Source organism: Ascidiella aspersa, chromosome 5 (genome assembly GCF_963924565.1).
Source record: "Ascidiella aspersa chromosome 5, kaAscAspe10.2, whole genome shotgun sequence".
Classification (NCBI taxonomy): Eukaryota; Metazoa; Chordata; class Ascidiacea; order Phlebobranchia; family Ascidiidae; genus Ascidiella; species Ascidiella aspersa.
Window position 1 is genome coordinate 8,363,798 of NC_139451.1, and position 23,189 is coordinate 8,386,986.

At 37.4% G+C, this 23,189-nt stretch overlaps 23 non-coding genes and 1 pseudogene across 23 annotated transcripts; all 24 read right to left on the bottom strand.

The window, feature by feature from the left end:
* Window positions 1-14: 14 nt before the first annotated feature.
* On the bottom strand, window positions 15-150 carry LOC146142338 (U4 spliceosomal RNA). The gene has a single exon (XR_014499790.1). It is a non-coding gene; the product is annotated as a U4 spliceosomal RNA (small nuclear RNA).
* Window positions 151-319: 169 nt separating this feature from the next.
* Window positions 320-438, bottom strand: LOC146142339 (U5 spliceosomal RNA). Its single transcript, XR_014499393.1, has one exon. It is a non-coding gene; the product is annotated as a U5 spliceosomal RNA (small nuclear RNA).
* Window positions 439-647: 209 nt separating this feature from the next.
* LOC146142340 (U4 spliceosomal RNA) lies at window positions 648-783 on the bottom strand. Its single transcript, XR_014499826.1, has one exon. It is a non-coding gene; the product is annotated as a U4 spliceosomal RNA (small nuclear RNA).
* A 169-nt stretch (window positions 784-952) lies between these two features.
* On the bottom strand, window positions 953-1,071 carry LOC146142341 (U5 spliceosomal RNA). The gene has a single exon (XR_014499594.1). It is a non-coding gene; the product is annotated as a U5 spliceosomal RNA (small nuclear RNA).
* A 209-nt stretch (window positions 1,072-1,280) lies between these two features.
* LOC146142342 (U4 spliceosomal RNA) lies at window positions 1,281-1,414 on the bottom strand. Its single transcript, XR_014500054.1, has one exon. It is a non-coding gene; the product is annotated as a U4 spliceosomal RNA (small nuclear RNA).
* A 169-nt stretch (window positions 1,415-1,583) lies between these two features.
* Window positions 1,584-1,702, bottom strand: LOC146142343 (U5 spliceosomal RNA). The gene has a single exon (XR_014499509.1). It is a non-coding gene; the product is annotated as a U5 spliceosomal RNA (small nuclear RNA).
* Window positions 1,703-1,911: 209 nt separating this feature from the next.
* Window positions 1,912-2,047, bottom strand: LOC146142344 (U4 spliceosomal RNA). Its single transcript, XR_014499775.1, has one exon. It is a non-coding gene; the product is annotated as a U4 spliceosomal RNA (small nuclear RNA).
* A 169-nt stretch (window positions 2,048-2,216) lies between these two features.
* Window positions 2,217-2,335, bottom strand: LOC146142345 (U5 spliceosomal RNA). The gene has a single exon (XR_014499369.1). It is a non-coding gene; the product is annotated as a U5 spliceosomal RNA (small nuclear RNA).
* Window positions 2,336-2,515: 180 nt separating this feature from the next.
* LOC146142346 (U5 spliceosomal RNA) lies at window positions 2,516-2,634 on the bottom strand. The gene has a single exon (XR_014499513.1). It is a non-coding gene; the product is annotated as a U5 spliceosomal RNA (small nuclear RNA).
* A 208-nt stretch (window positions 2,635-2,842) lies between these two features.
* Window positions 2,843-2,978, bottom strand: LOC146142347 (U4 spliceosomal RNA). Its single transcript, XR_014499698.1, has one exon. It is a non-coding gene; the product is annotated as a U4 spliceosomal RNA (small nuclear RNA).
* Window positions 2,979-3,147: 169 nt separating this feature from the next.
* Window positions 3,148-3,266, bottom strand: LOC146142348 (U5 spliceosomal RNA). The gene has a single exon (XR_014499370.1). It is a non-coding gene; the product is annotated as a U5 spliceosomal RNA (small nuclear RNA).
* Window positions 3,267-3,475: 209 nt separating this feature from the next.
* On the bottom strand, window positions 3,476-3,611 carry LOC146142349 (U4 spliceosomal RNA). Its single transcript, XR_014499777.1, has one exon. It is a non-coding gene; the product is annotated as a U4 spliceosomal RNA (small nuclear RNA).
* Window positions 3,612-3,780: 169 nt separating this feature from the next.
* LOC146142350 (U5 spliceosomal RNA) lies at window positions 3,781-3,899 on the bottom strand. Its single transcript, XR_014499371.1, has one exon. It is a non-coding gene; the product is annotated as a U5 spliceosomal RNA (small nuclear RNA).
* A 209-nt stretch (window positions 3,900-4,108) lies between these two features.
* On the bottom strand, window positions 4,109-4,244 carry LOC146142351 (U4 spliceosomal RNA). Its single transcript, XR_014499852.1, has one exon. It is a non-coding gene; the product is annotated as a U4 spliceosomal RNA (small nuclear RNA).
* Window positions 4,245-4,411: 167 nt separating this feature from the next.
* Window positions 4,412-4,530, bottom strand: LOC146142352 (U5 spliceosomal RNA). Its single transcript, XR_014499372.1, has one exon. It is a non-coding gene; the product is annotated as a U5 spliceosomal RNA (small nuclear RNA).
* Window positions 4,531-4,739: 209 nt separating this feature from the next.
* On the bottom strand, window positions 4,740-4,875 carry LOC146142353 (U4 spliceosomal RNA). The gene has a single exon (XR_014499791.1). It is a non-coding gene; the product is annotated as a U4 spliceosomal RNA (small nuclear RNA).
* A 166-nt stretch (window positions 4,876-5,041) lies between these two features.
* On the bottom strand, window positions 5,042-5,160 carry LOC146142354 (U5 spliceosomal RNA). Its single transcript, XR_014499374.1, has one exon. It is a non-coding gene; the product is annotated as a U5 spliceosomal RNA (small nuclear RNA).
* Window positions 5,161-5,369: 209 nt separating this feature from the next.
* LOC146142355 (U4 spliceosomal RNA) lies at window positions 5,370-5,505 on the bottom strand. Its single transcript, XR_014499845.1, has one exon. It is a non-coding gene; the product is annotated as a U4 spliceosomal RNA (small nuclear RNA).
* Window positions 5,506-5,674: 169 nt separating this feature from the next.
* On the bottom strand, window positions 5,675-5,793 carry LOC146142356 (U5 spliceosomal RNA). The gene has a single exon (XR_014499394.1). It is a non-coding gene; the product is annotated as a U5 spliceosomal RNA (small nuclear RNA).
* A 209-nt stretch (window positions 5,794-6,002) lies between these two features.
* On the bottom strand, window positions 6,003-6,138 carry LOC146142357 (U4 spliceosomal RNA). Its single transcript, XR_014499846.1, has one exon. It is a non-coding gene; the product is annotated as a U4 spliceosomal RNA (small nuclear RNA).
* Window positions 6,139-6,306: 168 nt separating this feature from the next.
* Window positions 6,307-6,425, bottom strand: LOC146142358 (U5 spliceosomal RNA). Its single transcript, XR_014499491.1, has one exon. It is a non-coding gene; the product is annotated as a U5 spliceosomal RNA (small nuclear RNA).
* A 209-nt stretch (window positions 6,426-6,634) lies between these two features.
* On the bottom strand, window positions 6,635-6,770 carry LOC146142359 (U4 spliceosomal RNA). Its single transcript, XR_014499955.1, has one exon. It is a non-coding gene; the product is annotated as a U4 spliceosomal RNA (small nuclear RNA).
* Window positions 6,771-6,942: 172 nt separating this feature from the next.
* Window positions 6,943-7,061, bottom strand: LOC146142360 (U5 spliceosomal RNA). Its single transcript, XR_014499618.1, has one exon. It is a non-coding gene; the product is annotated as a U5 spliceosomal RNA (small nuclear RNA).
* Window positions 7,062-19,886: 12,825 nt separating this feature from the next.
* On the bottom strand, window positions 19,887-21,488 carry LOC146142361 (uncharacterized; annotated as a pseudogene).
* Window positions 21,489-23,189: the final 1,701 nt, after the last annotated feature.

Below are 23,189 nucleotides of genomic sequence, written 5' to 3' on the forward strand. Positions count from 1 at the left end.
TTGTCTGGATAACGATTTCTTAAAACCGGTCAAATATTGCCGCGAAAGCTTTTTAAGCCATCGGGCGGGGTGTTGGGTATAGTTTTCAACTAGCAATAATCGCGCCTCGGATAAACCTCATCAGCTACGATATCGCCACTGCGCAAAGACAACCACACGCAGTTCGAGATAGCAATCAACGACTAATTTATTTTTTTTAGTTTGTTGCAACCTTCACCCCGATGCAGAGATACGTTAAACTTGTAGACTACAGTAAATCAGGTCTTCTTTTATTTTGAACTGCTTAGATTAAGTCAAGTTTAACTCATTTTTCGGTAAAACTGCAGAACATGTCTGCAGATGCAAGAAATAACTAAAGACTCATTGCAATGTCCCACTTCACGGAAATCTTTAGTAAAAGGCGAAAGATTTAAACGTTGTGAAATGAGACCAGAGTAACGAGGTTTTAGCATTTTATGTTTATAACGGAAGTTACTGCGACTAAGAATTGCTGTGCCAGGGAACTCTTGGGATGCCATAAAAGACAATTTTGCTACTGAATCTATATTTAGTTTGACAAACTTTACCAAAAGAAACATAAAACAACTAATCTATAGAAGAAAGTAGATTTTCGACATAGTTGTGAAAGAGATGTTGTCTGGATAACGATTTCTTAAAACCGGTCAAATATTGCCGCGAAAGCTTTTTAAGCCATCGGGCGGGGTATTGGATATAGTTTTCAACTAGCAATAATCGCGCCTCGGATCAACCTCATCAGCTACGATATCGCCACTGCGCAAAGACAACCACACGCAGTTCGAGATAGCAATAAACGACTAATTTATTTTTTTTAGTTTGTTGCAACCTTCACCCCGATGCAGAGATACGTTAAACTTGTAGACTACACTAAATCAGGTCTTGTTTTATTTTGAACTGCTTAGATTAAGTCAAGTTTAACTCATTTTTCGGTAAAACTGCAGAACATGTCTGCAGATGCAAGAAATAACTAAATACTCATTGCAATGTCCCACTTCACGGACATCTTTAGTAAAAGGCGAAAGATTTACACGTTGTGAAATGAGACCAGAGTAACGAGGTTTTAGCATTTTATGTTTATAACGGAAGTTACTGCGACTAAGAGTTGCTGTGCCAGGGAACTCTTGGTATGCCATAAAAGACAATTTTGCTACTGAATCTATATTTAGTTTGACAAACTTTACCAAAAGAAACATAAAACAACTAATCTATAGAAGAAAGTAGATTTTCGACGTAGTTGTGAAAGAGATGTTGTCTGGATAACGATTTCTTAAAACCGGTCAAATATTGCCGCGAAAGCTTTTTAAGCCATCGGGCGGGGTATTGGGTATAGTTTTCAATTAGCAATACGCGCTTCGGATAAACCTCATCAGCTACGATATCGCCACTGCGCAAAGACAACCACACGCAGTTCGAGATAGCAATAAACGACTAATTTATTTTTTTTAGTTTGTTGCAACCTTCACCCCGATGCAGAGATACGTTAAACTTGTAGACTACACTAAATCAGGTCTTGTTTTATTTTGAACTGCTTAGACTAAGTCAAGCTTAACTCATTTTTCGGTAAAACTGCAGAACATGTCTGCAGATGCAAGAAATAACTAAAGACTCATTGCAATGTCCCACTTCACGGAAATCTTTAGTAAAAGGCGAAAGATTTACACGTTGTGAAGTGAGAACAGAGTAACAAGGTTTTGGCATTTTATGTTTATAACAGAAGTTACTGCGACTAAGAATTGCTGTGCCAGGCAACTCTTGGGATGCCATAAAAGACAATTTTGCTACTGAATCTATATTTAGTGTGACAAACTTTACCAAAAGAAACGTAAAACAACTAATCTATAGAAGAAAGTAGATTTTCCACATAGTTGTGAAAGAGATGTTGTCTGGATAACGATTTCTTAAAACCGGTCAAATATTGCCGCGAAAGCTTTTTAAGCCATCGGGCGGGGTATTGGGTATAGTTTTCAACTAGCAATAATCGCGCCTCGGATAAACCTCATCAGCTACGATATCGCCACTGCGCAAAGACAACCACACGCAGTTCGAGATAGCAATAAACGACTAATTTATTTTTTTTAGTTTGTTGCATCCTTCACCCCGATGCAGAGATACGTTAAACTTGTAGACTACACTAAATCAGGTCTTGTTTTATTTTGAACTGCTTAGATTAAGTCAAGTTTAACTCATTTTTCGGTAAAACTGCAGAACATGTCTGCAGATGCAAGAAATAACTAAAGACTCATTGCAATGTCCCACTTCACGGAAATCTTTAGTAAAAGGCGAAAGATTTACACGTTGTGAAGTGAGACCAGAGTAACGAGGTTTTGGCATTTTATGTTTATAACGGAAGTTACTGCGACTAAGAATTGCTGTGCCAGGCAACCCTTGGTATGCCATAAAAGACAATTTTGCTACTGAATCTAGACTACACTAAATCAGGTATTCTTTTATTTTGAACTGCTTAGATTAAGTCAAGTTTAACTCATTTTTCGGTAAAACTGCAGAACATGTCTGCAGATGCAAGAAATAACTAAAGACTCATTGCAATGTCCCACTTCACGGAAATATTTAGTAAAAGGCGAAAGATTTACACGTTGTGAAGTGAGACCAGAGTAACGAGGTTTTGGCATTTTATGTTTATAACGGAAGTTACTGCGATTAAGAATTGCTGTGCCAGGCAAATCTTGGGATGCCATAGAAGACAATTTTGCTACTGAATCTAAATTTAGTGAGACAAACTTTACCAAAAAAACATAAAACGACTGATATACAGCAGAAAGCAGATTTTCTACATAGTTGTGAAAGAGATGTTGTCTCGATAACGATTTCTTAAAACCGGTCAAATATTGCCGCGAAAGCTTTTTAAGCTATCGGGCGGGGTATTGGGTATAGTTTTCAACTAGCAATAATCGCGCCTCGGATAAACCTCATCAGCTACGATATCGCCACTGCGCAAAGACAACCACACGCAGTTCGAGATAGCAATAAACGACTAATTTTTTTTTTTTAGTTTGTTGCAACCTTCACCCCGATGCAGAGATACGTTAAACTTGTAGACTACACTAAATCAGGTCTTCTTTTATTTTGAACTGCTTAGATTAAGTCAAGTTTAACTCATTTTTCGGTAAAACTGCAGAACATGTCTGCAGATGCAAGAAATAACTAAAGACTCATTGCAATGTCCCACTTCACGGAAATCTTTAGTAAAAGGCGAAAGATTTACACGTTGTGAAGTGAGACCAGAGTAACGAGGTTTTGGCATTTTATGTTTATAACGGAAGTTACTGCGACTAAGAATTGCTGTGCCAGGCAACCCTTGGGATGCCATAAAAGACAATTTTGCTACTGAATCTATATTTAGTGTGACAAACTTTACCAAAAGAAACGTAAAACAACAAATCTATAGAAGAAAGTAGATTTTCAACATAGTTGAGAAAGAGATGTTGTCTGGATAACGATTTCTTAAAACCGGTCAAATATTGCCGCGAAAGCTTTTTAAGCCATCGGGCGGGGTATTGGGTATAGTTTTCAACTAGCAATAATCGCGCCTCGGATAAACCTCATCAGCTACGATATCGCCACTGCGCAAAGACAACCACACGCAGTTCGAGATAGCAATAAACGACTAATTTTTTTTTTTTAGTTTGTTGCAACCTTCACCCCGAAGCAGAGATACGTTAAACTTGTAGACTACACTAAATCAGGTCTTCTTTTATTTTGAACTGCTTAGATTAAGTCAAGTTTAACTCATTTTTCGGTAAAACTGCAGAACATGTCTGCAGATGCAAGAAATAACTAAAGACTCATTGCAATGTCCCACTTCACGGAAATCTTTAGTAAAAGGCGAAAGATTTACACGTTGTGAAGTGAGACCAGAGTAACGAGGTTTTGGCATTTTATGTTTATAACGGAAGTTACTGCGACTAAGAATTGCTGTGCCAGGCAAGTCTTGGGATGCCATAAAACACAATTTTGCTGCTGAATCTAAATTTAGGGTGACAAACTTTATCAAATGATACGTAAAACAACTAATCTATAGAAGAAAGTAGATTTTCGACATAGTTGTGAAAGAGATGTTGTCTGGATAACGATTTCTTAAAACCGGTCAAATATTGCCGCGAAAGCTTTTTAAGCCATCGGGCGGGGTATTGGGTATAGTTTTCAACTAGCAATAATCGCGCCTCAGATAAACCTCATCAGCTACGATATCGCCACTGCGCAAAGACAACCACACGCAGTTCGAGATAGCAATAAACGACTAATTTTTTTTTTTTTAGTTTGTTGCAACCTTCACCCCGATGCAGAGATACGTTAAACTTGTAGACTACACTAAATCAGGTCTTTTATTTTGAACAGCTTAGATTAAGTTAAGTTTAACTCATTTTTCGGTGAAACTGCAGAACATGTCTGCAGATGCAAGAAATAACTAAAGACTCATTGCAATGTCCCACTTCACGGAAATCTTTAGTAAAAGGCGAAAGATTTACACGTTGTGAAGTGAGACCAGAGTAACGAGGTTTTGGCATTTTATGTTTATAACGGAAGTTACTGCGACTAAGAATTGCTGTGCCAGGCAACCCTTGGGATGCCATAAAAGACAATTTTGCTACTGAATCTATATTTAGTGTGACAAACTTTACCAAAAGAAACATAAAACAACTAATCTATAGAAGAAAGTAGATTTTCGACATAGTTGTGAAAGAGATGTTGTCTGGATAACGATTTCTTAAAACCGGTCAAATATTGCCGCGAAAGCTTTTTAAGCCATCGGGCGGGGTGTTGGGTATAGTTTTCAACTAGCAATAATCGCGCCTCGGATAAACCTCATCAGCTACGATATCGCCACTGCGCAAAGACAACCACACGCAGTTCGAGATAGCAATCAACGACTAATTTATTTTTTTTAGTTTGTTGCAACCTTCACCCCGATGCAGAGATACGTTAAACTTGTAGACTACACTAAATCAGGTCTTTTATTTTGAACTGCTTAGATTAAGTTAAGTTTAACTCATTTTTCGGTGAAACTGCAGAACATGTCTGCAGATGCAAGAAATAACTAAAGACTCATTGCAATGTCCCACTTCACGGAAATCTTTAGTAAAAGGCGAAAGATTTACACGTTGTGAAGTGAGACCAGAGTAACGAGGTTTTGGCATTTTATGTTTATAACGGAAGTTACTGCGACTAAGAATTGCTGTGCCAGGCAACCCTTGGGATGCCATAAAAGACAATTTTGCTACTGAATCTATATTTAGTGTGACAAACTTTACCAAAAGAAACATAAAACAACTAATCTATAGAAGAAAGTAGATTTTCGACATAGTTGTGAAAGAGATGTTGTCTGGATAATGATTTCTTAAAACCGGTCAAATATTGCCGCGAAAGCTTTTTAAGCCATCGGGCGGGGTATTGGGTATAGTTTTCAACTAGCAATAATCGCGCCTCGGATAAACCTCATCAGCTACAATATCGCCACTGCGCAAAGACAACCACACGCAGTTCGAGATAGCAATAAACGACTAATTTTTTTTTTTTAGTTTGTTGCAACCTTCACCCCGATGCAGAGATACGTTAAACTTGTAGACTACACTAAATCAGGTCTTCTTTTATTTTGAACTGCTTAGATTAAGTCAAGTTTAACTCATTTTTCGGTAAAACTGCAGAACATGTCTGCAGATGCAAGAAATAACTAAAGACTCATTGCAATGTCCCACTTCACGGAAATCTTTAGTAAAAGGCGAAAGATTTAAACGTTGTGAAATGAGACCAGAGTAACGAGGTTTTAGCATTTTATGTTTATAACGGAAGTTACTGCGACTAAGAATTGCTGTGCCAGGCAACTCTTGGGATGCCATAAAAGACAATTTTGCTACTGAATCTATATTTAGTTTGACAAACTTTACCAAAAGAAACATAAAACAACTAATCTATAGAAGAAAGTAGATTTTCGACGTAGTTGTGAAAGAGATGTTGTCTGGATAACGATTTCTTAAAACCGGTCAAATATTGCCGCGAAAGCTTTTTAAGCCATCGGGCGGGGTATTGGGTATAGTTTTCAACTAGCAATAATCGCGCCTCGGATAAACCTCATCAGCTACAATATCGCCACTGCGCAAAGACAACCACACGCAGTTCGAGATAGCAATAAACGACTAATTTATTTTTTTAGTTTGTTGCAACCTTCACCCCGATGCAGAGATACGTTAAACTTGTAGACTACACTAAATCAGGTCTTGTTTTATTTTGAACTGCTTAGATTAAGTCAAGTTTAACTCATTTTTCGGTAAAACTGCAGAACATGTCTGCAGATGCAAGAAATAACTAAAGACTCATTGCAATGTCCCACTTCACGGAAATCTTTAGTAAAAGGCGAAAGATTTACACGTTGTGAAATGAGACCAGAGTAACGAGGTTTTAGCATTTTATGTTTATAACGGAAGTTACTGCGACTAAGAATTGCTGTGCCAGGGAACTCTTGGGATGCCATAAAAGACAATTTTGCTACTGAATCTATATTTAGTTTGACAAACTTTACCAAAAGAAACATAAAACAACTAATCTATAGAAGAAAGTAGATTTTCGACATAGTTGTGAAAGAGATGTTGTCTGGATAACGATTTCTTAAAACCGGTTAAATATTGCCGCGAAAGCTTTTTAAGCCATCGGGCAGGGTATTGGGTATAGTTTTCAACTAGCAATAATCGCGCCTCGGATAAACCTCATCAGCTACGATATCGCCACTGCGCAAAGACAACCACCACACGCAGTTCGAGATAGCAATCAACGACTAATTTAGTTTTTTTAGTTTGTTGCAACCTTCACGCCGATGCAAAGATACGTTAAACTTGTAGACTAAACTAAATTAGATCTTCTTTTATTTTGAACTGCTTAGATTAAGTCAAGTTTAACTCATTTTTCGGTAAAACTGCAGAACATGTCTGCAGATGCAAGAAATAACTAAAGACTCATTGCAATGTCCCACTTCACGGAAATCTTTAGTGAAAGGCGAAAGATTTTCACGTTGTGAAATGAGACCAGAGAAACGAGGTTTGACATTTTATGTTTATAACGGAAGTTACTTCGACTAAGAATTGCTGTGCCAGGCAAATCTTGGGACTTTGCAGTAACTTTCAGGACGAAGGCAACGAAATTAAACATGTTAAGAAGGCCATGAGATTAAACGGATATCCCGACTGGTTGTTCAAACCTCGTAACAAAACCAACCATTTAACATCTAAACCAGAATCTAAAGGTCTGCCCATTATTCCCTACATTCCAGGTCTGGGAGAAAAATTAAAACGCATTTTGAAGGGCCACTACATCTCTACAGCTTTTAAACCAGCCAGAAAAATTGGAAATATTTTACCTTCAACTAAAGATCCAGTCAAACCAGAAAAACGTCAAGGGGCAGTTTATGAGATTCCCTGTGGAGGTTGTTCAGCAACATACATAGGGGAAACTAAACGTTCCTTTCATACCAGGAAACTCGAACACATGCGTGATGTCCGCCACGAAAAGGCATCCCGGTCAGCTCTGGCAGAGCATGCGGTTGAACTCCGACACGGAATTGATTGGGATAACTGTAAAATTCTAGACTGGGAACCGCACTATTACAAAAGACGGTTCATTGAATCATTCCGGATTGACAAATCTCCTAACACCATGAATAAAAAGGATTCATACGCAATAACTGATAAACGCCCGTTGTCCGACGGCGCAGTACTGCACCGGATGACTCCGGCGCGTCACAGCTTATCGCATACTTCAGCGACGTCTAGAATTATTAATTTTAATCTACATTTTTTACTTCTCAGTATATAAGATGGCTACGCACTCTCGTTTTAATTATTAACCCTGATGAGGTCAGCTGGTATCTGCTGCCGAAACGTCGGTTTATACTTCGTTTACACCAGAAGAGCGATTTATATTTATTTACAACAATAGGTTCTTACTGAGTTTTCGCAAAACGTTTTACGTACAACGACAACAACACGTTATTTTAGAAATTACAGGAAGAGAGCATTTTTTGGCGGTCCCTGATACCTTTTTAACATTCTCGGCAAGATCTAAACGAAAGCGTAAATTTTTATGCGGGCGCCCATGCAATTTTATTACTTTGAAACGTATTTCGATGTCAGGAAATAAATAGGATTTCACTGTAAACTTTTTACGTTGACCAATGAAGCGATTTTCATAAACCTAAATAGAAATGTTTAAAATGGATAGCTAATCAAAGAATAATAATTCTTGTGCGTAAACATTAGTGCAATTTTCGTAACCAACCCGACTAAAAAAATTATCAAATATTGCTCCTTTAATATCCTAAAAACATGAAGATTTGTCACGCAACATGTGATTTGCTATGACGTAATTTCGAATTTCTAGAACGTTAAAAAAGTGAGTGGCGGGAAAAATCAGAAGCTTTGTGCAACACAGGGTTTTTAACGACAACACATTTAAAGTCCATTAATATCGTCTTAGATTTTAGTCTTTCATTGGCGGTTGCATTTTTTGTTTTTAATTTTAGTCCTAACCACACGCTTTGAATTTGGGCGGTACTGGGTTAGGTAAGTTTTTGACAAACTCTTATCTAGTGAAAGGTTTCATGAGAATTTTTTTGAGGGGAAAATAAATATTATAGAGCAAGGTGTCAAACCGTTTGACTTTTCAGGTTCAAAATCTGGTTCGATTTCTATTACTTTAAAAGTTCCACTTTAGCTCCGGTTCGACGACCATCGTTATTTCAAAACCGTTTCATAAAGTTCCGGTTCGGATAAGTTCCGTTAAATCTTAAAATGTTGGTTAATCATGTAGAGAATAATAATCTTTAAATTGTCAGTCATTTTTAATCTAATGTGACGTATTAGAAAAACAAAAGTTGTGACGTCATGCTGGAGTGAACCGATTTTTTGACAGGTTTGGATTCGATTAAGGTTTGTGCCCTTATAATCTTACAAAAAACGGTTCAGGTTTGGTTGCGGTTCGGAAAAAATTGACCCAAAACCAGTTCATTAAGTGCTGATTCGGTTCCGGTTCGACCCCCTGTTATAAAAAACATACAAAATCCCCTTTTAAAATCAAAACAGGTAAACCTTCAACCCTAGAGGTCTTTTGAATTTGAAGCTTGGAACCTTTGAGTTTTGTGTAGGAGAAATTGTTATGTAGGTTAAACTTGGCTACAGGGCTGTAATGAAGTTAATGCAAAAATTAGCATGAATGTTATACATTTTATGCAGAAATTTGTGAGGCTTTAATATTGAAAATGATTTCTTAAAGTTGTATAGTGGTATGCATAAGGACTATAACCAAAACTGTGGCACGACAAAAGATTTTGTGTTCAGTGACTTTTTGTAGCTGAACACATTATTTCACAGCGATTTCACATGGCTTCTATTAACCCCAAACTAAATTATTATGGCTTAGTAAAGAGTACACAACTCACAACCCACCTAAAACTACTTGCATTCCACATCCAAAATTGCTGAGCTAAAGAATTAGATTTTAACTTTGCATAGTATGACACTGTATCGAGCTTTGCTTAAATGTAAGTAAATTGACTTTTCTTGCATAACCAAAACCAGTCATTTTTTTATAAACGCAGAAAAGTCTCAAGAATATTTGACGTGTTTGAAACCATTGCTGCTGCAAGGTGAGGCGATGTGTTTTTTTAGTTCTTGTAGTTCATTATTCTAGAACAGGGTGGTCAAAACCCAGGCCATAATTTTTTTGGTGAAAAAATAAGAGATTTGTTTATTTTTTAGGAAAAGCTATACAATATATTTTTTCAACAAAATATCGGCTCGAATTCACTAGAGTATCGGTAGAAGCAACAAAACGATATAATGGTCTATCATGATTCAAACACCAGGTCGTCGTCGTCGTCTAACGTCGAAGTATGACCCTTTTTGCAGCAAAGCTGATGACTGGTAGTGTATTCCTAGTATAAAACAAAGTACAATTTACTTTTTAAGTGCCTGATTTGTAAATGAACCTTTAAGAAATACATATACCTAAAATAAAAACCACACAATGACGTTTATGTCCTAAAATTAAAATATGTTAACTTACATATCCAAGACCAAAGCATATAGCTGAGTAAACTATATTTTAAGTGCACCAAATGATCCACATTGACAGCAGCAGCTGAATTTCGCCAAAATGGATCACTCTTTTTCAATAACTCATTTCTAAGAGAAAATACACCAAGATAGTAGTTTTAACCAACACAATAAATTACTTACATGTCTATAAACCTTATTTTGCAAAATAGATAGCTGAGTAGACTATATTTCAAGTGCACACAGAATGACCTATTTTGACTGTTGCAGCAAAACTTCATTCAAAATAAAATCATCCTTTTTCAACGACTCATCCACACCTAAAACAAATAGCGGTGAAAATTAAAATACCCAAGGTTTATAAAATTATCAATAATAAATTATCTTACATGCATGTTTAACTATTCAAAGTAGAACTTCCAGCTGATACTTCTTTTAATAGAACTTAAGGTTATAGTAGTTTGCTCTTTGAACCAATTGTAAAACCTTCGATGGCAACATTTTAGATTATAATTTCTGATTGTAGAACTTCTGATTATTTAATTTAGATTGTGGACCTTCCGATTGTATAATTTCCAACAGAAAGATTGTTCAATGAAGGGTTTCAGATTAATGCACACTTGTTTATTAGATTAACTCTTAATTTCGAATAACACAATCCATACACACTCATATTAAATAATCCACAATATAAATTGCACAATTTGAAACAGTAATAATGGAAATAAAATATATAAAATTTCAATAAATGTAATACATATATTATGTTTAATAAAATAGTTTTGGAACTACAAGTAAACATAAAAAAAGAAAACATTACAACCAACAACGGAAATATAAAAATTGCTATTGTGGGGCGCAGCCACAATGGAATAAAGTTTATTGCAAATAAACAAACGACAAACAGTACTTACAGGTACTTAACTGCTACAGGCTGAAAAGATTTTACCGGAACATTTAAAGGTTTTGCCGTGTTGCAAAACGACGATGGAGCGGCTTCGAAAGTTGAATGCGGTAAGTCGTTGTCCATTTGCGGCTCAGCTGAAGAAGCAGCTGCAGGTTGCAAAACTGAATCAGTAGACGAGAATGGCGGTGCAATCGGTGGAACAACTTGAATCGATGGCATTAGAACATCATTTTCTGTAAATTTATTTTTAGAGAACGGAAAAACAAGTTTAGGAAGAGAGCTAATACCTAATTGCGGTCGACGAAGCTTGATAGAAACGTTCGAATTCATGCCCTTATTACCCGGAAAACTATTACCTTTCTTAATATTACCTAGCATGCCAGCTAGACGAGTCGAATTTTTAGCGTTGCAAGCTTTAATTTTGCTTGAAACCTTTAAAAAGAAAGTAGATAATTTATTCTTCGACATAACGATTTAAAAAGAATAACACACGAAAAAAATAGGACTAAAATAGGTACAAAAACGTAGGTTAAAAATAGATGTAATCAAACAATAGGTTCATATTAATTATTTTAGAATATTAGTTAGTCAGAAGGTATTATGCATGTTCAGTAGTATCACGTCAGGTGCGTCACCAATTTGTGGGGTGCAGCCACAATGGAATAATATTTATTGCAAATAAACAAACGACAAACAGTACTTACAGGTACTTACCATATACGTACAATAATTACCTCCGTAACGTACGCGATTTGACATCAGCTAAGTAAACAATGGGGACTGCTAAATTAACGATTTACAACATATCTTATATAGCCTAAATCGGACAGATGTTAACGTTTACTAATTCGTTAGAAACATGAACAACACGCGACGGGAAATTAGAGTGACAGCATGAGCGATTTAGCCAGCAGGCTGTTCAAAGAATGGACAGAGTTGACGGAGTCACAGAGTTCCAAAGTCCAAAACCTCTACACCAGTGGTTCCCAACCTTTTTGTTGTCACGGACCCCTTTAGACAGATTATTAATTCTGCGGACCCCTACCTAAATTTTGCCTGAAACTCAATTAACATGCTATTGACGATTGTAATAATTATGCTACTCAAATACTGTACTGTGTCAAATTGTTGTTGTTGAAGAAAGAAAGAACGAACAGTCGATACACCATTGGCATAAAAGTTGAATGAACAATTGACATAATACTAAAATAAAGAAACTAGAACAGTGGGGAAAAATATATAAATAAAGAAGATAGGCTGACGACCAACTCGCTACATCTGCACAGCAGGGGAGGGCCAGAGTTTTTTAGCGAGAGTTGCGCCTCGCACTGTTAGGACTTAGACGCCCTTCGCCAAGCGGTTTTCCTCAGGGATATAAATTACAAAAAAAGATGACCCAAAGTGCCATGCCAAAACTTTTTCAACGTAGGCAAATTTAAAGAGAGGGCTGGTGTTGCATTTTATGTCATCTTCAACGTCCTCTGCCTTATTCCTCATATCTATTTAACTACATCCTGGTGTTTTCATTCAAACGTTGACTATGACTATATGCTTTAGGGTTGTTCAAAAAACACTTTTTTTGTCAAATTGCAACGGGGACCCCCTGGAATTGTTAGGTTGCGTCTAAAAAACCCACAAACAAAATCTAAGCACTTTTGGTTCAGTATTACCCGTGCTACGTTCAGTATTACCCGTGCTACGTAATTTAAACAGAATTAAAATAATTTATCCTCCCCCAGAAAAAATTTTTTTTCTTCTTTTTTGCAATGCTTTGCAATTGAATAGCTATAAATAAACCTGTTTTACAGTTTAAAAGTGAGTAGTCATTGTATAAATGTTTCATTTTAACCACATTTGTTAGGCTGTTCTATACGAAAAATGGCTTAAAAATTTAAAATAAAGTAGATGCAGCCCACATGACATCAAATCAATAAAATAGTGCATTTAGTATTCACACAATTATATCAACTACTTATCTAAAGTTCAAAAAACGTGCTAAAAAGCCATTTTTCGTAGAAAACAGCCTCACAAATGTTGTTGAAATGTGGCATTTGTACCATGACTAGCCTATTCACTTTTGTACTGCACAACAGGCTTATTTATTATAGATATTCAATTAATTGCAAAGCAATGCAAAAAAAAGTAGAAAGAATTTTTTTCAGGGGAAGTATGATGTATTTTTTTCAAAATTTTTAACCTAAATCTGAATTTTTAAATTGACGTAACACGGTCAATACTGAACCAAACGTGCTCAGATTTGGTTTGTGCGGTTTTTAGAAGCAGCCTAATTGGGGCCCCTGTAGAGTGCACGACTATAATTTACCGACTAAGAGATTGTGTTTACAGTAACTTTTGTGATGTATTTGCGTATGCCACAGATTTATTGCCTACTCGCTCCAAAGTGCAAAGTAGTTATTGGCTTGCATTATCTCTGTGCTGTCAGCACAGGGATTTGTGTACTTAAGACCGCTTTCCGCTTGTAACAAAGGCTTCTTCTCAGTTATCGTCTTGCTGTTCGCAACTTTGATATTGCAAGTGGCATCTCCTATGTTCGCTTATCAGATAATACAATTCTAATAACCTATACGTCTTGTGGTTGGCTAACGAGATATACGCACGCAACCTTAAAGCGAGAGTCAGAAACTTCAACTAAACAAACTAATCTCGTGCCCCACACCCCCACTAAAATTTGACAAAAAAGTGTTTTATTAACCATCCTACTATGCATACCACTCGCCTATTTGCTTACCGGTACATACCTACACCCCAGGTTGGGAACCACTGCTCTACACTACAGTATTATCATGTAGAATGCAGGTCTTGCTCTTGTAAAACTTTCAACTGTTGAACTCTGGCAGGGTTGCCAGATGGAAAAAATAAAAAAAAGCCAAAACTACTACAAACTCTAACAAGCCTATGTTTTTCCTTAAATTAATAATGATCATGCTTGTAAATTGAATTTCTCGTTTTGTGGCAATTTTTTGGCGCATTTTGTAAAATTTTATTGGTATTTTATCTCTTTTTGTACATTTTTTTGTGGCAATTTTTCTCTTGTTGTGATAGTTTGATCTCTTCTTACTCATGGAATTTTGGAATGAAACAAAAAAAAGCCAAATTTCAGTGGATTCTCATCTATATTTTCTTTTAATGTCACACTATTCTTTTCAACGTTTTTTGAAAAAAAAAATCCCAAGAGGTTCAAAAAAAGCCTAAATGTTTAAATTTGGCTTTAAAAAATCCAAACTGGCAACCCTGAACTCTGGTGATTTGAACTGTAAGATGTTGACCGAGGGTTATCAGAATAGAGAGCATATTTGTTTGGTATATGACTTTTATTTTTGATTAAAAATACAGTTGAACAATTTTAAATAGTAATAAACAAGCAAATATTTTTTTCCAAATAAAATCACATAAGACATGTAATACATGAAGCAAGTTTACTCAAATTGATTTGAAACTGCTTGTACATAAACATGTTACAACAAAAAGTATTAAACACAGAAGGTGACATAAAAACTGTTTTTCAGAGATTCCAATTGTAGAACTTCTGGTTGTATCACTTTAGATTGCAGGATTTCAGGTGTAGACATTAAGACGGTTGCATTTGATTTATTAACTTCTGATTGTGGAACTGCATATTTTAATGTAAGAAGAGGGGCTGATTCTCCAAGGAGGGACGCTTAAAGAACTTCTTGGTATCTGATTGTAAAAATAATTGGAGACTGATCGATTGATGGACCAAGACTGAATTGTTTACGAAGAGCAGAACGAATGATTTATAAAAAAATGATTGGAAACTGATTGATTAATGGAGCAAAACTGATTTGTTGACGACGAGCAGAACAATTGATGTAGAAAAAAAATGATTGGAGAGGGGTTGATTGTTGGAGCAAGGCTGATTTGTTGACGAAGAGCAAATACAACAATTGATTTATGAAAAATGATTGAAGATTGTTATTAGAGCAAGACTGATTTGTTGACGACGAGCAGAACAATTGATGTAGAAAAAAAATGATTGGAGAGGGGTTGATTAGAACAATTGATTTGTAAAAAAATGATTAATGATTGATCGTTGAAGCAAGACTGATTGGTTGACGAAGAGCTGATAGAACAATAGTTTTAAAAATCTGATAAAATTAATTTTTATTCAAGGTTAGCTGTAAATAATCTATTGTAAGTAATCAATAGAATATAGATCAATCTAAAAGAAAAAGTTGGTTCAAAAAGTTATAAATGAAAAATAGGTATTATGATTTTTAGTAATAATAAAAAATGTAAAAAGAATAAAATCTAATTAATAAATTAATATGTAAGAAATATTAAAATAAACAATACAAAGTGTTAATTAGAAATATAAGAATTAAAACAGAAGATGTTTTAATCTACAAATCCACTAAACACAGATGATATGCCTGCAAACTAAAGGTATTCGTGAAAACCGCAGCATCTCAAGATATAAAAGATTCACAAACATAGAGATTCAAGAACTGTAAATTAGACCTTCTGAATCACTTTTTGACCAAAAAACATATTATGTTGGATGGAATTGTTTCATATGTTGACAGACTTCTTGGGTACATTTGGACAAACAAAGCTCATTTCACCTGCTGCTTGTTCCAACGTCATTCCAGTGCAGTCACTATGGAACCATTAAGGACATCTTGACCCAATCCACCTTTTTAGTGTTGTCGCACTGTTTGCAGTTGTTGGGCTTCAGTTTGCCTTTAAGACAACATGCTCCAGCAACCACATTGTATACTTGCTGACGAAATGCATGTACCGTGCCAGACTGCACAAGACTCTTATTGGTGGAAAGCCAGCTTGCATAAATAAATACATGACTCCACAGCTCTCAGTGTCTGGCTGCAGGGTCCGAGGGCTGCTTTCCACAGAAGTTAGGCAGAAGCCAAACTTCTGCTTCATAAGGTCATTGACAAATGCCATGGCATTTTTCACAAATATGCTTGTCTGGATGCAAGTCATCTGTGCCTGGTTAAGCAAGTAGTACAGCTGTTTTTTATAAGTCACATAGCAATATGATTGTCATTTGCAGAACGAGTTTACTGCCAATGATTTGTTTCTTTCTAGTGGCTTAAAATAAAATTGTCTTCTGTTTGGACACAAAACAAATTGACACAGCCTATTTTGCAAATGGAACTAATTATGCAATATTTTTTTGTTTAAAGACTTTATCAAACTCTTTATTAGCCCTATTAAAAAAATTCTAGAATCTTGATAGTCAAACTCAAGGATTTCGTTTTTTAATATTAACAACAAGTAATATCCAATGGCGACCACTGGGATTCCATGGAATAAATATCCATCTTTTGTTAGAAAGTAATGAATCTAACCATAATCTTTGGATTGATCCCTTGTGCTGTAAAACTTGAGCAACCATTGAAGACACATAAGGTATTGCTGTGCTATTGAGACTCAGTTTCCACATAAATCCATTAACAATTTCATCGTATAACCAGCCAGCTTGAAAACTGTTATCATGAGATTGAAGAACAAGCTTTTTTTTTTTTTTTTCTATTGATTTAACGACAATCAGGTGGCAGTCTTACGACTGAAGAAAATCTTTTGTCGCGACACCAATTACAGCGAGTAACAAACAATTTTAAGGAACAACACGTAATAAATTAATACTGGACACTGGAAAGAAATTGCATTAAAATCTACGAGAAGCTAACAAAAAGTCATGTACAGCGTTAAATAAAATGAGAGATTCAGAGCAAATGAAATCAGGATGCCCGAACAGAATGTAATTCAACAAAGTAGTATTAGACAAGGAAAACAACGCAGTCGGTGACATTACAGAATTATGGACAAACAGAGAACAAATTGCGCTCATTAAAACGGACCTTTCGGCGGTTAAAAGTGGACACTCAAAAAACAAATGTATTGGAGTTTCAGAAGCTCCGCAAATACAAGTACGAAACGTATATGTTATATTCAGTGGACTGTGGCCTAATCTCAACATGCAAAGAACAGCAGTAATTTTAGGATTCTTTCCGTAAAGGTGGTGTGCATTGGTCGATTTATAGAAAAAATGACGTTTAATATTTTTTTAAAATATTGAAACTGAAGATGCAGCCCGTAATTTCGCCGGGAGACTATTCCACAGTCGAATTTGACTTGCAAACAAACGAGTTATACATCATTTGGGTTTTCGAGCGGACTACGGGCATTGTTAATGGGTAGCGAAACTCGTAGCTAACAATATCTTTTATAAATTTAGGTATGTATGATTGTAAGTACGATGGTCCAATGTGATGAATTAACTTAAAGAATAGTGTCAAAGCATGAACATTTCGTCTAAAATGAAGAGGAGTCGGTCAAGTAGAATTTTACTGTGCGATGTGGTTCTCATACACCCTAGAATTAGCTTAGCTGAATCGTATTGAACACTTTCAAGTAGGTCACTGTCGGACTTACTACAATTGTCATAAATTATGTCCGCGTATTCCAGTATTGGAAGAATATGAGCTTTGTAGAAAACAAGGAGTATGTGGCGCGAAACAGTTGTGGAAATTTTACGTAGAATGTTTAGGCGGGTACGTGCTTTATGACAAGCATATAAGATATGTTTATGCCAGGATAACGAAGGAGTAAATATAATACCTAGGTATTTGTGACTGTCATCTTCAGGTAATATGGAACCTTTGAAAGTTATTTTCGGATGGCGAGTTTGATTTTTAGATATTGTGAGCACAGATGTTTTAATTGGATTAAAATTTACCGCCCAGGTGGATGCCCATTTTTCAAGAACTTTGAGATCGGTTGTTAAAGTTTTGTGAAGTATAAACGGACATTTGGAAGAATAGTATAAATCTGTGTCATATGCAAAAAGTGATACATTTGAAGTTAAATTAGCTGAAATATCATTTACATAAACGAGAAATAACAATGGACCTAAAATGGAACCTTGGGGCACTCCAGCATTAGTGGACATTGTATCAGACAGACAGTTATTCAAGCGGACGCGCTGAAGGCGATTCGTAAGGTAAGATGCCATGAGATCCAAAAATGACCCGATAACGCCAAGCTGTTTTAATTTAAATAATAATCCGTGATGTAAAACACGATCGAATGCTTTTGAAATGTCGAGAAAAAAAAATACAGTCCAAACCGTTATCATGTGAAGAGTATATCTCTTGTGTAATATGCAATAAATTAGTAACAGTTGAGTGTTTTTTCCTAAATCCTGAATTATTAGGATTTAGAAGGTTATTTGTTTCTAAGTAAGTGGTTAAGTGCTTGTGAATCAGCTTTTCAAAAACTTTAGAAAGGGAAGGCAGCAAGGAAATTGGTCTGTAATTTTTTATGTCAGATTTGCTACCCGACTTGTATAATGGTATAACAGTCGCCTTTTTCCATTCTGAAGGAAAATCTCCCGTTGATAGGATAAAGTTAAAAAGGTAACATAATGGTGTACATAAGGACACAGCACAAAGCTTAAGAAGTCTGTTGGGAAGGCTAAATGGATCAGATGACTTGTTATGGTCTAGATGACGCAACACATTAAAAACATCGAAAGGGGGTAATATTAAGGCTTGGTAATGTTTTAGCTGTATGGCCAACAAAACTAGTAAGTGGAAGTGATAACACATTTTGGGGGAGCGTAGAAATAGAGGAAAAATGATTATTAAATAGATTTGCTTTCGCGTAATCATCGGCTATATGTTCGCCATTATAAATCAAGTTTGATGAAAAACTAGTGCCACTGTATTTATCACAGTTAATCAAACGTTGCGTGGCGGACCAAAATTTTACTCGAGGTTGGTGCATTACATACTTGGTTAGCAAGATGTGATTTATAGTTGATTTTTGCTACCTTGATTTTACGTTGGATTTTATTTCGGAATTGATTATATAGCGCTTTGTGTTCTAATTGACCAAATTTTCTCCATTTACGAAAAAAGCGGAGTCTTTTACGAATTAAATGTTTAATTTCGTGATTCATCCAAGGTTTGCCTTTGGTGTTTGTCTTGTACGATCGTAGTGGTATAAAGACTTTGCAAGTTTGGTTTGTCACATCTGTTATGTTGGCAAGAGCTATGTCTACCGTAGTAGAGTTTACAATCAAATCACCCCAAGGATATGCAATCAATGAATCATTTAGAGAATCAAAATCACCGTTGACAAAATCCCATTTGTGTAACTGGTAAATCGGGTGGGGTGGGGTACCAAAGTTAAATGTCGCATACACCAGACAATGATCAAGATATGAAAGTGGCGGAAGTACACCAGAACAAATTACTTTATCAGGTACATTAGTTAAAATCCAGTCCAAAGTGTGATTCAATCTGGTAGGGAGGTCAATTAATTGATCAAATCCACTTAGAGATGAATATAAATTAGAATTAAAAATATTAGCATTGGCTTCGTTAAAATCACCTACAATAATAATTCCAGATGTCGATAATTCAAAATGGTTAACTGTAGAAAGTATTGTATTAAGAAATAAATCTTTGCAGGCTTTTTTATAGTTAGGAGGTTGGTAACATGCACCTAATAATATTGGAATACTGATTGTACTAGCCTTAATTTCTAGCCATAGTATTTCAGATTCATCCGTTTCAAAATCATCAATTCGTTTACATTGAATTTCGTTACGCACGTAAGCCAGCACGCCACCCCCCATGCCTGTTTCTATCTTTTCTAAAAATATATTGGAATCCGGGAAGCAACAGTAATTCATCGCTAATTGTAGGGCCTAACCAGGTTTCAGATACGCAGATTATATCAAGAGCGGAATCAACGGCAATTAATTGCAGTTCATCTAATTTTGCGGTGCTATTGTGAGCATACAAGCTTCGGGAATTAATGTGGCAAATAGTTAAACAATTCGGATTATTCATATACATTAAATATTATGAAATACATGAAAGAAAATACAATTAATTTATAATAAAACGCTCACCAGATACAAATAAGCAATAATCAGAATCGATGATTTTCCAGCGTATGGTTTTTCCTTGGTTGTAGAATCTGTTTGCATGTTTAATAAGTTCCTTTCGTTGAGCTTGCATGGCAGCCGGTAGATGTCTTGTAATGTTTGCATTGAACGGGCGAGCAGACCCAGCAAGCGATAAGATTTGTTGCTTATCTTTCATTTTGTTGAACTTTACAACAATAGGAGCGGGTTTTCTTACTGAGTTTTCGCAGCGACAGAGTCCCTTCTTGGCAGGCGATGTACATTGCTAAAATTAATGTCAGAAAGAACAGAAGGAGATACACGCAATTTATCGAGGATGAAATTTCTAATAATCATTTCAGTTTCATTTTGTGCTTCGTGTGATTTAGATTGATCCAAACCATGAAACAGTAGGTTACATTCTTTAGAACGCAACTCTTCACGTATCCGTTGTTTGTTGTTTTGGCATTCGTCGGTTTTAATTTGGGATTGCAGCTGACTCACTTCGCCTCCTCGAGCTCGTCAACGCTGTGGTGTGCAAGCTCGAGGCTTGCTTCGGTTTGAACAACGCGTTCCCGCAGGTCGTTTTCAATTAAGGTCAAGCGTCTGTCCATTGATTGCATTAGATTAAACAAGTCACGCAATGGTGGTTCTTTGACTGTTAGTAACTGAAGTTGATTTTTTGTTCAAATTTCTAACAGTAACATTACCGGTATCCATATCAACTATAAATCCGTCGAGAAGTTACTTGTTCACAGATATCTTGGCTACAGAAATCTTGGAAGATTGCTTGCTTTTACCTTGTCAAAAACACAATACTAAAATCAGAAAACAGGAGCTCCAAAAAAACACGTCTGCCTCGCACGGTGACAAGTCTTAAAAAGGAAACAAGCTTTTCTCCTTTGCTTAAATATGGTTCAATAGATTTCAATGCGACGATGGGGCTTGACACACTCAAGATGTGGGGTAATTTTATTTCCAAGCTGTTTTTTAGGCTGAATCGCTACATTTGTGAAAGGTGCCGAAAAATCATTGTCGGAAGTAGTTGTTTTCGTGACACAAGAAGGTTTTTTCTGAGCTGGCGCTGAAGGGCACAAAGTTGTGACAGAATACAGATTTCTCATTAAATTCGCATAAGCCCCAGATCTGGATACATATGGATTCGGTTTAGGATATTTTCTGGGTAGCTCATCGTTATGAGGACTTGTTGAGGGGTTCCTTCTTTTTACCTTTATGGTTCTTCTTTTAGGAAGAGAGATTTCAGGTTTCTGTGAATTAACTGTGGGACCTTTTTGTGGAAGTTTCTCTTTTAATACTGCGTCTGTTTTGGTCACTCGCAGTCCAGCTTCAATATTTGCAAGCCTTTGTCAGTACTTCTAACGCTGCGTCAACCAGGAAACATTAAAACAATTAAAGATGGCAAAAAATGTACATTTCGGAAATTCATTTTGCGTACCAAACTTAACAGAATACACCTCATCTGTAGAGGTGCTCCCATCAGTGGTGTAGTATCTGCGTTAAATCCTTCGGTACAAGGAGTGGGAGAGGGCTTCACGAGAGGCGAGCACATGGAACGGAGTTCCATGACAAGGCACAGAAAACCGTGAGAACGAAGGCCAGATGGCAAGACAGCGAACTTTATGCAATGGCGCTAGACGAATTACGGATTCGTACGGAAGGTATTAAGAACATAAATGGAGAGCTTTTATTGTGCACAAAAGGTCGCACGTTGAACGCGATAAAGGGAATTAGGTCGAAGAACCGGAAGTATAAAAAGATGCTTTCCGAGTTGATTCCGGCCCCCGAAAACAACAAGCGTAAGTGTGATCCGAGTATAAGTCCAAAGCGAGTCATCAATGCTGAGTTCGACTGGCGCGACGAGCTTCGTAGGGCCGTCGCGTCGACCAAAGCCGGGAAAGATCATTGGTTCACCGGCGAACTCCCAGGAGAGTGTCCCCCGAATGTGCAGGAAGTGGTGGACGTGGCGTTTGAGAAGTGGTTTCCCCCGAAACCCCCAAAGACACGCAGGCAGTTTTGCCAACGCGAGTTCGAAGGGTCAAAGAGGAAACTACGACGGAAAATGTACGCCCGGTTGCAGAGATTGTATCAAAGTAACCGGGCTGACGCAGTCCGCCAGGCTTTATCTGGCGATTGGAAAACGGACAAGGGAACTGATGTTGGGAAAAGCACCCCTTTTTGGAGGGATGTATTCGGTAAGGAGTCGAAAAGTGACGGAAGGTGCGTAGAGCCGCCCACCGAAGTGCTGTAGCACTTAGTCGCCCCCATTGGCGAGATGGAGGTAGCGACCGCATTGGGGAGAATGCGAGCGTCGGCGGCAGGACCCGACCAAATTACGGTCGCGGACCTTAAGAGGCAAACCGCAAGTAAGATAGCGGCTTACTTCAACGTGTGGTTATGGGCACAGACAACGCCCAAGTCCATACAGAAGGCGCGCACCATCCTGATCCCAAAGATTCCGAAAGCCGAAGACCCAACCCAGTTTCGTCCAATTACAATCGCGAGTGTTGTCTTGCGGCTGTTCCACGGAATCCTCGCACGGAGGCTTGCAGCCGCCGTGCCCCTAAGTAGAGCGCAAAGAGGATTTGTCGCCACAGATGGCACGTTCGAGAATGTCGCGATCCTAAAAAGCATTGTGAAAGAGAGCAAGCGACGACTAAGACCCCTATCCGTCGCATTCGTTGATGTAAGCAAGGCCTTTGATTCCGTGTCACACGAAAGTGTGATACTCGCGGGAAGACGTCTGGGCATTCCACCGCCTATGCTCGAGTATCTCGGGTGTATGTACGCGAATGCCGAGACGACCCTCCCCGCGAAGGATGGGAAAGATCTATCGGTTCCAGTACGGAGGGGTGTCAGACAGGGTGATCCTCTGTCAGGCATCTTATTCAACTGTGTGATCGATTGGGCCTGCGCCCAGGCGGACCCGAATTTCGGCTTCCCCCTTACAGGGGATTGCAGGGTGGCAACCCTAGCGTTTGCTGACGATCTCGCGATCGTCGCGGGTTCACCTCTCGGGCTTCAGAGCAATCTGAACGCAATAACCGACCACCTTGGTCAGTCAGGGTTAAGCATCAATGAACGAAAGTCAGCGTGTTTCCACATCAATACGAGTGGAAGAGAGAAACGATGGTTTTTTGTTGACTCCTCAGTAACAACGAGAGTAGGCGAAAAAGAGCTGCTGCCTGTTTTGGACTTTGCTGGTACGTATAAGTATCTAGGTGTACAATTGGGCGTTGGAAGGGCTGCCCCCGTGATCCATCTGAAG